Consider the following 12932-nt stretch of genomic DNA (forward strand, 5'->3'; position numbering starts at 1 on the left):
GTGTGCTATCAAATGGAGTAGGGGTGTGTGTTTCATTAATTTTATACCATCACTTTCTGTAGCTACCAGTAACATTTGTTGTTACTCTTTGGATGAGTAGTTGTAATGTGAATGATCGGATTTACTGTGCTTAAATTGCAAGCATTTGGAAGGAACGCAGTCGGTCACTAAATTGGTGGATTTCATACAGTTATTAAATTTGATTTGAGTTTGTTTGCTTGGTTATGTGGTTTGCTGCATGAGGTTCAGTCAAGCATCATGGGCATGAGTTATGATAGGCTTGCATTATGGATTGGCTAATTTTTCTTGCGTTATTGCTGGAGTGTTAACAGCTCAAATGACAGTGTTCTTTTATGCTATTGTTTATGACCTTTTCATTATTATTATTTTATTTTATTTGTAGAGGAAATGTTTGTGCATATAAGAGAAGACTGTGTTATATGTCCGTGTTGGAAGGTGCAGAAGAAAATGCAAAAGTAGTAGTATTAGACAAAAAAATGTAATTACAGGAAAACATATGGAACAGCAGTTAAAAAGATGGTGTGTGTCTGAAATGACTGAAATGGGATAGATGCTATCAGAGAGTTCCATTAGTGTGCGATTGTGTCATCAGTGACTAGGACAATATATGTGTATTTTGCTCCATTGGATTCAGTTTCTGCCTTCTAGCAATATGTGATTTTTGTTGATGAAGCAAAAAAATTAAGACCATGTTTTTATACTCCCTCAAGTGCAACACTGTTGTGATTTGGTACAGTAATAAAATCATTAAATGATTTATTTGTCCATAATAACTTAACAGTTGTGGACATAGTCAATTTACAAACACAAGAACATAAAGAAAAATTTAGGAGTAAAGATAAATTATTCACAATACCATTAGAAATCTTTGATGGAGTACCAACATTTATCAAGTAACAGTTGCTTTAATTTTGTCTTCAATCTTCCAACAATTTTATATTATTTGGCAATCTTATAAAAATGTCTTCAAGCCGAAAATGGACTATGATATGTTACTCTTTTGTTACTAAATTTTATGTGGAATTCCTGTCTTTCTCTTGTATTATAATTATAGATTTCACTATTAATTACCATATGCTCCATATTTTCTTTTACAAACAGTGTAGTTCTGAGGACATACAATGAATTTACTGTTAGTATGTTATACTTAATGAAATATTCTCTACAGGACTGCTACTTACAAATATTAGATATTATCCTAATTGCTCTTTTCTGTGCTCTAAAAACCCTATCCATATATGCCATTGGTGCCCCACCCCAAATCTTGATACCATATTTCAGGTGGGAGTGGATAATTCCAAAATAGATTTGTATTAAAATGGGTTGCACTATTATGCGAGAAAGGTGTTTTAGTAGGTAGGTGTTCCAGGAGATTTTTTTTACACGTGTAAGTGATGTGCTCCTTCCATGTAAGATGTTTGTGTACTATAATACCCAGGAATTTATGTTTATCAATTGTTTCAACTGATAGCGCTGTTTCTGTCTCCACTTGCTTGATTTATAATTTAGCAGAAACTCCATCAGAAATGAAGAAACTGACTGAGAGTGCTGTGATTACACCAAACTCTTTCTGTGCTGAGGTATGATGGTTTTTCATTAGGTAGTATCCACTGTGTTGTAGTCGGAAGTGATGGAGTTACCATTGAATGTTTCAGGACAAATGTGTATGCAAGGTAACGAGGACTATTTCTGTTGGAACCATGAAGTTACATGGAATGTACTTATTGCAACAGGTGTCATAAAGAATTAGTACGAGGGTCACTCCAAAAGAAATGCACACTAGTTTTTTAAAAACCCATCTTTTATTCTACATGTTCGAAAGTCTTACAATGTGTAGGTACATCCTTTAGGAACAATATTTTCATTTCTCTACATAATTCCCATCCCTCTCAACTGCCTTACCCATCTTGGAACCAGCGCCTGTATACCCGCACGGTAAAATTCTGGGCCAACCTGTTGGAGCCACTGTTTGGCAGCGTGCACAAGGGAGTCATCATCTTCCAACCTTCTTCCATGAAGAGAGTCTTTCAGTTTCCCAAAGAGATGATAGTCACATGGAGCCAGGTCAGGACTGTAAGGCGGGTGTTTCAGTGTTGTCCATCCGAGTTTTGTGATCGCTTCCATGGTTTTTTGACAACCGTGCATTGTCGTGCAACAGCAAAACATACTGCTTTTGCCAATGTGGTCGAACATGACTCAGTCGAGCTTGAAGTTTCTTCAATGTCGTAACATATGCATCAGAATTTATGGTGGTTCCACTTGACATGAAGTCCACAAGCAAGAGTCCATTGGAATCGAAAAACACTATAGCCATAACTTTTCCAGCAGAAGATGTGGTTTTTTTTTTTTTTTTTTCATGGGTGAATTTGCATGATGCCACTCCATTGATTACCTCTTTCTCTGGTGAAAAATGATGGAGCCATGTTTCATCACCTGTCATAATTCTTCCAAGAAATTCGTCTCCTCCATTCTTGTACAGTTCCAAAAGTTCACTGCATACAGTTTTTCTTGTTTCTTTGTGAGCCACAGTCAACATCCCGGGAACCCACCTGGCACAAACCTTTTTAATGCCAACTCTTTCCGTATTCTGCGAACACTTCCTTCCCCTATCCCAATGTAGCATGACAATTCATTCACTGTGGTGCGTCTGTCAGCAGTCACCAATTCGTTAACTCTCTGCACATCGTCTGTAGTGTGTGCAGTACGAGGCCTGCCACTGCGAGGACAATCCTCAATATTGCCGAGCCCGCCTTCATCATGTAACCTGCTTGCCCACCGACTAACTGTACTGCGATCGACAGCAGCATCTCCATACACCTTTTTCAACCTCTTGTGGATGTTTCCCACTGTCTCGTTTTCACAGCACAGGAATTCTATGACAGCATATTGCTTCTGATGAACGACAAGTGTAGCAGCCACCTTGAAGATGTGCTGTGATGGTGCCACTCATGGGAACTGGTTGAACTAAGTTTGAAAACAAGTGCGAAGGATGTATCAACATACTGTAAAACTTTCACACATTCAGAATGAAAACTGTATTTTTACAAAAATAGTGTGCATTTCTTTTGGAGTGACCCTCATATATTGGGCTAAAGATGAGATGTGTGTGATGTGTAATAGTAAATTCTTTGTATTCTTTTGTACTTTCAATTATGAGTGTAATATGTATATTGTGTAACTTGGTTTTGTCTAATATTAGTGTGTGATAACATGTATTAATCTATTCATAGCGTCACACTGTGAAATATAAGTAGGTTGCAGAGTGATGGACTGGGGTGAGTGTAGGAGCGAGAGGAGAAGAGGTTGCGGGTTGGTTAACATGATGTCTTTGTAGTGATACATAGAATCAAAGTATCAGAATAAGGAGGTTGCCGTGTTTGCAGAAATGTTAATAAGCATGTAGACAGAGTGTAGTTTTGTTTGCAAAGGAGACATTTATTGAATTTTGTTGTGCGCAAATGCTTTGTACAAGTTAATTGTGGCAGCACTTGTTTGAGTAGTGTTCAGGTATGAATTAGTGGTAACTCGAGCATCTTGGTTCCATTTTTTGTCTATTATATGTTGTTATTTGCTGCTATGCTGTTCCAAACTGTGTCACTTTATTAATGTTGTCAAATGGATTAAAAAGTTAAGATGTTTGTGCATATGAAAATGTGTGTAACTTAAAAGCAGTTTGGCACAAAGTATTATTGGGAGCTTTGTATGTATCGTTTTGTTCGATGGAGGGGAATAGCTGTGGAACCACATGAAGGGCTCAATGCTTAAATATTGTATGGATGATATGCTGAATAATTGGTTGAGATGCATGCTAAGAGACAATACTGCTTTTGCAAGGTTTGTGTCAGGGTGTTGGACATATTGATCACTTACAGCCTTCATTATTATTTGTTTATCATATGATGAAACACACAGCATTGCTTAAGCGTCTGAGTTTATTGCATTAAATTGGTGTCTTTCTTATAGTGGCATAAATTTGATTTCATTGTATTAGCTTCATTAGGTGCTTTGCTATATGAGGTTGTCAGGCATGCCACACAAACCTCCATCACTAGCATGAGAGGTATGATACACTTGCATTATGTATTGGTTAATTTTTCTTGCATTATAGCTGAAGCTACAGTGTTCTTTTATGCTATTGTCTATGGCCCTTTCATATAGGTCACTGTATGTCATTTATTTTCAGAAGAAATGGTTGTGGTTATAAGGAAGCAGTCTTATTATGTACATGTTGGAAGGAACAGAAACAAAGGCAAACATATAAGACATTGTCAGAAAACATGCATTTACAGGAGAATAACTGGAACAGCAGTTAGAAAAATGATAGTATACGTTTTAAATGACTAGAAGGGGATTGAGCAAGATGCAATTAAATGAATGTGAGAAGTGTCACAGAGGTCCATTAGTTCGCTGTTGGATTGTCCATGCATAGAAGGTTTTCCCTGGTAGTATGTGTTATGTGTTGCATTGCATGTAATTTCTGCCTATAGTGATATAAGGGGTCGCAGAAGCAGCAGAAAATTAACATCATGTTATACTCTTTTTTAAGTGAAACTCTGTGATTTGTTTCAGTAATGTGGTACAAAGAAAGTGACAGTAAGTGCTGTTGATGAAAGAAAATGACTCTTTCTGTGCTACGGTATTGTGATGGTTTTTATTAGGCTATAGCCAGCATGTTGTGGTTGGAAGTGGTGAGTTTGCTAATGGATGTTTCAGGACAGGTGTGTGCAGAGTAATGACTGTTTCTGTTGGAGTCATGAAGTTTAATTTAATGAAGTTATTGCAACAGGTGTCCGAAGAATTTGTATATTTGCCTAAAGTTGAGACACAATGTTATAAACAAAGTACGAAATAAAACATTCTCAAACATATGCTTAGATTTCAGAACGAGCAATGAAAGTTGGAAAATTGAACGTGTTTCCTGCAGCAATGTTGTCAAGTGTCTACACTCAATGTGAGATATGACAGGAATGAAAGGGAATGTGTCAGCTACTAGTTCTATGCAGCTAATGATAGTGGTGGTGAGCAGATGATATGTTTGGAAGAAAGACACATTTAAATGTCTCACATCACTGTGGAAGTGAAATCCAATATGTATTTGGCAGAAAGCAACTGCTTTCTTGGATCCCAACATAACAACAATCTCAGAAACTGTGACATATTTGGAAGGCACAGTCAATGAAGATATAAATTTCGCACCTGTGCTATTGGAATGACAATGTGATTAAAAAGAGTGAGACTCCAGATGACAGGCTTAGAAATCAGAAAAGATAGTGAAGGTAAAAATTAATGTAAACTATTTCTTTTTGTTTATTTTATTTCTCCTTGTATTATCAAAATGTGTGAGATCAATAAATGTCATAAGTTTATAATATGTATAGTGCTAATGTTTTAGGCATATACTATCTGTCCATAAAACAGCTTGTACTTTTGATTAGCCAGAATATAATTTCGTGAAGAATTGTCAGTTTTTGTTCATCTATTTTCCCAGCTGTAAACACCTCATGAACTTGATTCTTCTTCAGGACTCTTCACCATTTCAAGAGTTTTAAAGGTACTGCTCTATTGTGTGCAAGCCTCATCATCTCTGATTAACTGCAGCAACTTACATTCTTCTAAAACTGCTTACTGTATACACCTCTTGGTTTCCCACTGCAATTTTTACCCCCCCCCCCCCCCCCCCCTCCTCACTTACCTCTAATACAAAATTGGTAATCCCTTGATGTCTCAGAATGTGTCCTAACAACTGATCTCGTCTTCTAGTCAGGTTGTGCCACAAATTTGTTTTCTCCCCAGTGTTGTTCAGTACTTGCTCATTAGTTATGTGATCTATCCACTTAATCTTCAGCATTCTTCTGTAGCAACACATTTCAAAAGCATCTATTCTCTTCATGTCTAAACTGTTCATCATCCATGTTTCGCTTCCATTCATGGCTACACTCCATACCAATACTTTCAGAAAAGACTTCCTAAAACTTAAATCTCTATTCGATATTAACAAATTTCTTTTCTTCAGTAATTCTTTTCTTGCTATTGCCAGTGTACATTTTGTATCCTCTACTTGGGCCATCATCAGTTGCTCTGCTGCCCACATAATAAAACTCATGTACTACTTTCTCGTTTCCCTAATCTAAAACTACTTTAAGTGCCTCGTTTTTCTAATCTAATTCCCTCAGCATCAAATAATTTCATTGTCGGTGACGAATATGTGATCTCAATTTTTATGAGAATTGACTTGGCTCTGAAAAGTTTCATGGCTGACATTTTTCATTATGAGGCTCAAAAGTTGGTATGAGGTGTTAGTCTTGGAGAGAATTATGTATGGAAAGAGGGTGTGTGTGTGTGTGTGTGTGTGTGTGTGTGTGTGTGTGTGTGTGTGTGTGTTCAGGACAGTGTTTGGAATGCATTAGAAGCATGTTGAGAAAACATGGTCAGGCAAGATTAGTGTTAGTGAGTACATGTTCTAACATTCAGTTGATCACTTGAATGGATATTTTCTACATCTGCACTACATACATACTTTGCAAATCACTCTACAGTGCATAGCAAAGAATACTTAGAATTGTACCATACATTGGTAAATTTTTCTATTTGTCATACATAGACTGTGGAAGGATGACCTCTGTGCTGTAATTAATCTTATCTCTTTGAATTCCCTTTAGGAACAGTGCATAGTGGGCTGAAGAGTATCTGTAGATTCTTTATTTAATTCCAATTCCAGAATCTTTGTAAGTAGACATTCACGGGATAATTGGCATCTTCTGGTGTCGTCCTATTTAGATTCTTCATCTCTCTATGAATAAAACTTAGCATTCATGCCATCCTTTTTATATGTCTGATTGATATGTGACTGTCACACTTAAGCAGTATTCTAAGATAAGACACTCAAGTGGTTAATAAGGAGTCTCCTCTGTAGACTGACTGCATTTTCTTAGTATTCTGTGAACTAACTGAACTACTCCTATAATGAGTCAGATCACCAATAACTTTAATCTTATAACAATTCAGTGCTCCTTTAACCCAAACACACACAGACTCACTCATTTATTTTGCGATGATTCGTCATCCTAAGAACAAGAGACATGGTAGACATACAATATGATCTTCCGATGTCCCTGTTATATACCTCACATATTTGAAAGGTGTGATAGGCAATAATGTCTCTATCATTGACACTCTGAAGTCGTCCTACTCGTGGCATCTCTGTAACAGATGGACAACTTAACAGAGATGCCGCGTTATTATGGGAGGAGAAGGCCTTCGCGCCTTACAGTGTATAAAGCTGCAGATAACATAGAGATGAGCACTGTAGATGGTGTAAATTGACAAGTGTTTTTGCATGGTCCTTCAGTGTTTTGTGGATGCATTCCGAATTTTACTTAGGATAATAATGACACTAATACACATCGTAATGGATGGGTTACTGTAGCAGTAGTATGATATCCAGGAGGCGCCCAAAGTGTCCAAAGTAGGACGACTTGAGAGTTTCAATTATAGAGACATTATTGCCTATCACACCTTTCAAATATGTGCCTTACCTGTGACAGAACATATATAATCATTCTGTTTCATATCCCTACAAGTAATTGCACCCACGTATTTGAGCAAGTCGAATGATTACAGTTGTGACTAATTGTAATTTTAATTGTAAGATAGTACTTAACTGCATTTTGTGAAGTGTACATTTCTTCATACCAGCAGATTTAAAGCAAGTTTCCAAATTTTACACCACCTTGAAATCTTATCAAAACCTGTTTGGGTATTCTTTCATGGAATATTTCATTGCAGTTAACTGCATTATATGCAAAAGTCTAAGTCTGCCATCAGTATTGCCCTCCAGGTCATTAACATGCAACACACCTGAAGTTACTTCTACTGCTGTTGATCTCTCTCCATCCAAAATAACATTGTGTGTTTCCTTTAGCAAGAATTCCTCAATTTAGTCACAAATGTTGTTTGGTAAGGGATATTGGATTCCATGCCTTTCCGTCTGGCTTCCTGGAGAATTGCAAGCTATACATTGTATTTTCCAAGTTGAGGACTTCCTGTCCAGACTTGGACATTCTGAGATCGAAAGTATAGGACATAACACTGTCATATCCTGGTCCAGTGAATGGTGTAATGTTTCATGGCGTATGTTGAATTACCTGACCAGTTAGTCTTTTTTTCTGTGAGTGGATTGACAATTTTTTTGCACGTATCTTAATCTTGATTACCAGGAGCCTAAATTTTGGAGTGCCCTATCCAAAGGAGGGTTGTCTTCATTGTGACTAGATGACAGTCTGTCTTACCCATGGTAATTTAGCCCCATCCCAGCTGTTTTATTTCCCTGTCCCCCATTATTGTGTGTCTGCCCACGAAGATGCTATGAGTATTGGAAAAGTAAGGAATGTAAAGTAGACATTATTAAAATATCCTTTCTGTTCACTCCATGTCATATGGCATATTTGAAATATGCATGGGTTCTTGTTAGTTTTATGCACTGTTAGAAACAGTGTGTTAATTTTACAGTACTGGAAGAGTTAATCATGCATATCTGGTGCATTTGTATTTGCTGCAAGAAAGACAGCGGTGAGTGTCTGGCATTGTAAAACAATTTTGGAGGGGACATAGTGCTGTTCTTTAGGATGCTTGTGATTGCATCTTGGTATTGTCATTTGTAATGGTATCGCTGACACTGGCAGTCACAGATCAATAAGCTATTTCTGTTCTTATAAAAATGTAAGTTGAATACACTGTGATATTACATAGCATATGACAAAATGAACCAGACTTACTTTATTATTGCATTATTCATTGTGTATTTTGAAGCAGCATAATGTTATCATTTACAGTGTTCAAATATTAATGATACAGTCAAGAAATAGTTTAGCAAGGAAGCACGTCAAGTGCCTGAGAGCACAGCAGCAGCTCAAGCCACTGTTGTATTTGTTAAGTTGTCATTGTTGCAAGTTAAACCATTTTTACTACTATCTTTGTATTAACATGTGTTCTTTTTCTTATTTTGTAAGTTATTGTGCTTATAATGATAAAATACTAAAATCCTTCAGAAGGACTTGAAAATGAGCTATGCTGTTTACATATAGGGACATTGCAGTACACCTGCTACTACTACTGAATACCTGGAGCAAGGAAAAAGTTACTGAAAACTGTGTGCTAAACAATGAGGAAAGTTCGCAAAATAAAGACAAGGTAATTTGAAATGTTAGAATTAATGACTGTGTAAAAAAAGTTAAAGTTGAGGAAAAATGCTTTTCAGGGTGATTGTTGTCATTTTTCTCTCCTTATAAGTGTCTTCTGTGGTTCTGTTTTGTTGCAGGCAACAAGGAACCAACCTCAACAATCAAGGGAAGTAAATGCAAGATAGCCCAAGACTGTTTCTGTAATTACTTCCAATGGAAAATAGCTTCAAATCCAACAAGTGTGGGTGCGTGCACAGACATCACAGATGTCAGCTGTTGTTGATTGAGAAATTTGTTGATTGGATCAGATCGTGTACTGTGTCAGTGTATATTGCATAAACTGTACACAAAGTTTTTTCTGTTTTTGAAAATAGTTGATCTTAGATTGTCATTTACTGTGGCAATGTTCAAACAGAGATATGAAATATATTATGTAAGAGTAAATATATTTGGATTTTCCATTAAACAAAAACAAAGATGTTAACTTAGTTGGGTAGTAGTACTTGCTGTGTTAGTGGTTTCCAGTGTTGTGATGGTTGGTAGAGGAACAAGGATGATTTGTTGGATGGTTGATGAGGAAATGAAGTTGGATTATGTTATTGTGGAGAAAAACTGTTAATTTAGTTTCATAGCACTCTGCTGTACTTTCATTTGTTGCCAAGAGAAATTTCAGATCTTTGTGGACAGATGACCGTGACATGATGTCACGGTAGAACTGTTACATTGAACCTGAGAATGGGAGCTTGTTCTCTTGATATGTGTATTCAACAGGAAGAAAAACATCACAAGGTTGAATGCAATAATTCAGGATAATATGTAAAATTTGAAATAGCTAGTTCATTTGTTCATAATTTATCTCGTGTCTCTTAATTTTGGAATGCTCTGCAATTACAACATACTGGTACAGGCATGACTGCGGTATCAGAATTGCATGTAACATCTCTGTTTACGAAGTATAAACCATAAATAGATGTAAACAATTAAATATTGTCCAGAATTATTATTCGAACTCTTGAAATGTGCTCTCTCTTGCCTTTAGCGGCATGCAAATATTACTGAGCATTCACAACATTCAGCACATCTGGTATATGAGACTTTTGAAAAGTGATAGAAAACTATTAGAGATACACTGTTATCAAATGTACCTTTAAAATTGAACTGGAAAACTGTTAAGTGCTTCAGCAAGGACTGTTAGCAGATTGATTATCCTTAATAGCTGTGAAAGTAATAAGTTGTAGTCTACATAACTTTTGAAAAGTTAGATGTAGCTTTTCCAAGTAGCTAATAGTGACTCATATTAACTTGTCACTATGTTAGTAATAATTTCTTGACTTCCATTGTAAAAGTTAAAACATAGTCCCCATCATTTGCATACTATTTCTGACTGGTGAAATAAGTTCCCTGTTTCACAAACCTGTGTAGTATTATAATGTCCAGTTTTCTAAAAAGAGTGAAGTGACATTTCACAGTGAAATAAGAGATATGAATGATGGTAATTTGCAAATATTTTCTTAATATTTTGTGTATTTGTCAGGAAGTTAAACATAATTAATACCTATAGCAAACATTTAATGATGCTTCAACTGTTTCATGTCATCACTTTATAAATGAAAACCGAGTAAATAGTACAGTCTCATGTGCTTTTTTAAATACATTATTGTTCTTTGGGAAAAGGAGAAGTAATATTTTCATTAGCTCTTTATGTGATTAAAATTTTTGTATGGCTTGGTTATGAAGAAAAACAAGGTGATTGTTTATGGTGATGTTAATAGTAAATTAATAATATGAACTACACATGTGAGAATGTAATGTGTGAAAGAAATGCTTCTTAAATGGTGAAATTATGAAGTAAAAGGAAATTAACAAATGGTTTATTTATACTTGCTCTCATTTTAGGTTATGATGATGTTGATACTTTTGTATTGTATAGTGGTGACAAATACAATGACACAGCTACTCTTTCATTCATTTCTTTTCATGTAAATTATAATTTGTCCTGCTACATTGCCATTTCCATCATTTTAAGTCAGAGTATCTTCACCTTCCTTACAAGACCTACAATAGCACGTACTTTAGTGCTTAAACATATAGAATGAAATTTACACTAGTAAAGTAAAGAGAGTATTCGAGCATGTCTGGCATTTGCCATTCTACACTAAAATTGTTATGCTAGTTAACATCCAAAACTACAGACCTGATTTTTTGCCACTGTTGAATTTTTCAATACTTATTAAAAAAAAATGTTATCTGTTTACATTCTTAGTTATGCACAATGTAGGTTTTTTCTATATATTGTAGAATGTAAATAACATTTTTGGTCTCTCTTATGAGAGAACTCCTGTAAAAAAAGTTAATTAAGTCCTCATTCAACCTTTTCAGTGTTTCAATAAAAACAAAGCAAATAATTAGATACAAGATTAAGAAGACAACAAAGCATAAAATCCATTTCAGTAACATGACTGAGAATGGTGAAATTAGTTAACTTCCAATGTTAGCAGAGTACGCAGTGATGCCATTTCTGTATACTCTGAAACATAGTCTCTAATCAGCATAATTTGCTGAAGCACATCAACTGATTATGGTGTCACCAATCTCCTTGCAGGTGATTGGTGGCTGATTTACACACATGATACGTGATGTGCATGCTCCAATAATAGTGGATTTTGAGTAGAAAGTTACTGGCGTAAAACAAGCTTTACAGCAGATAATTTGATGGTCTTAGTTAATTACATCAGCATGAGAACTTGATTGTTAAACTTGGTCCATCATTAATATTTGATTGAGGTATACGAGAAACTGTGTAAAGTAACCTAGCTGAGAAAGAGAGAACTAAAATAAAGGAAGTACTTCTGCAAATTACGTAGTAAACCACTTTCCTTCCCTGTCAAGGACAAAGTGTGTGTTGTTTTAGTGTTCTCTATTATTAATTCAAGTAAGGTTCATGAGGGAGGGATATGAGGCCAAGAGACTCAATATTCTAATCATACTTGAGTAACTTAGACCCAGTAAATCATGAGTCATCATCTGGTCTCCTAATACTTACAAAGTGCTGTAACAGACTACATAAACAGTATAATAGAGGGAAACATTCCACGTGGGAAAAATTATATATAAAAACAAAGATGAGGTGACTTACCGAACGAAAGCGCTGGCAGGTCGATAGACACACAAACAAACACAAACATACACACAAAATTCAAGCTTTCGCAACAAACTGTTGCCTCATCAGGAAAGAGGGAAGGAGAGGGAAAGACGGAAGGAAGTGGGTTTTGAGGGTGAGGGTAAGGAGTCATTCCAATCCCGGGAGCGGAAAGACTTACCTTAGGGGGAAAAAAGGACAGGTATACACTCTCTCTCTCTCTCGCGCGCACACACACATCCATCCACACATACAGACATATGTCTGCCTCTTTCCTGATGAGGCAACAGTTTGTTGCGAAAGCTTGAATTTTGTGTGTATGTTTGTGTTTGTGTGTCTATCGACCTGCCAGCGCTTTCGTTCGGTAAGACTACATAAACAATTGTATGTTGTCTGTTACACACTACAGAAACTTGATGTGTAGTTGGTTCTTCCGTTTACTTTCAGATGTAAAAATGGCTTAACTGATTAAGCAGTATGGATTATCACTTTTGGTGTTTGTGCATGAAAATGGCCAATGAGGCTGCAATTAGCTATAGTTAAAATTTCCAAAATATAACAGTGAAGACACAGTCAGTTTGTTTGGAGCACAC

General features: G+C 36.1%; 1 long non-coding RNA gene across 23 annotated transcripts in view; it reads left to right on the top strand.

Annotated features, from left to right (window-relative positions):
* LOC126419337 (uncharacterized) overlaps positions 1-12056 on the top strand; it is a 95309-nt gene extending 83253 nt beyond the window's left edge. For 7 of the 23 annotated variants that reach the window (XR_007575972.1, XR_007575974.1, XR_007575969.1 and 4 more), the window contains 3 exons: positions 4205-5297; positions 9105-9210; positions 9338-12056. This is a non-coding gene — a long non-coding RNA (uncharacterized LOC126419337). Of the gene's footprint in view, positions 1-1274; positions 5298-9104; positions 9211-9337 lie in introns of those variants that run through there. The other 16 variants (XR_007575981.1, XR_007575982.1, XR_007575983.1 and 13 more) reach the window with 4 other exon arrangements.
* The last annotated feature ends 876 nt before the right edge of the window (positions 12057-12932 follow it).

Source organism: Schistocerca serialis, chromosome 9 (assembly GCF_023864345.2).
Source record: "Schistocerca serialis cubense isolate TAMUIC-IGC-003099 chromosome 9, iqSchSeri2.2, whole genome shotgun sequence".
Lineage (NCBI taxonomy): Eukaryota > Metazoa > Arthropoda > Insecta > Orthoptera > Acrididae > Schistocerca > Schistocerca serialis.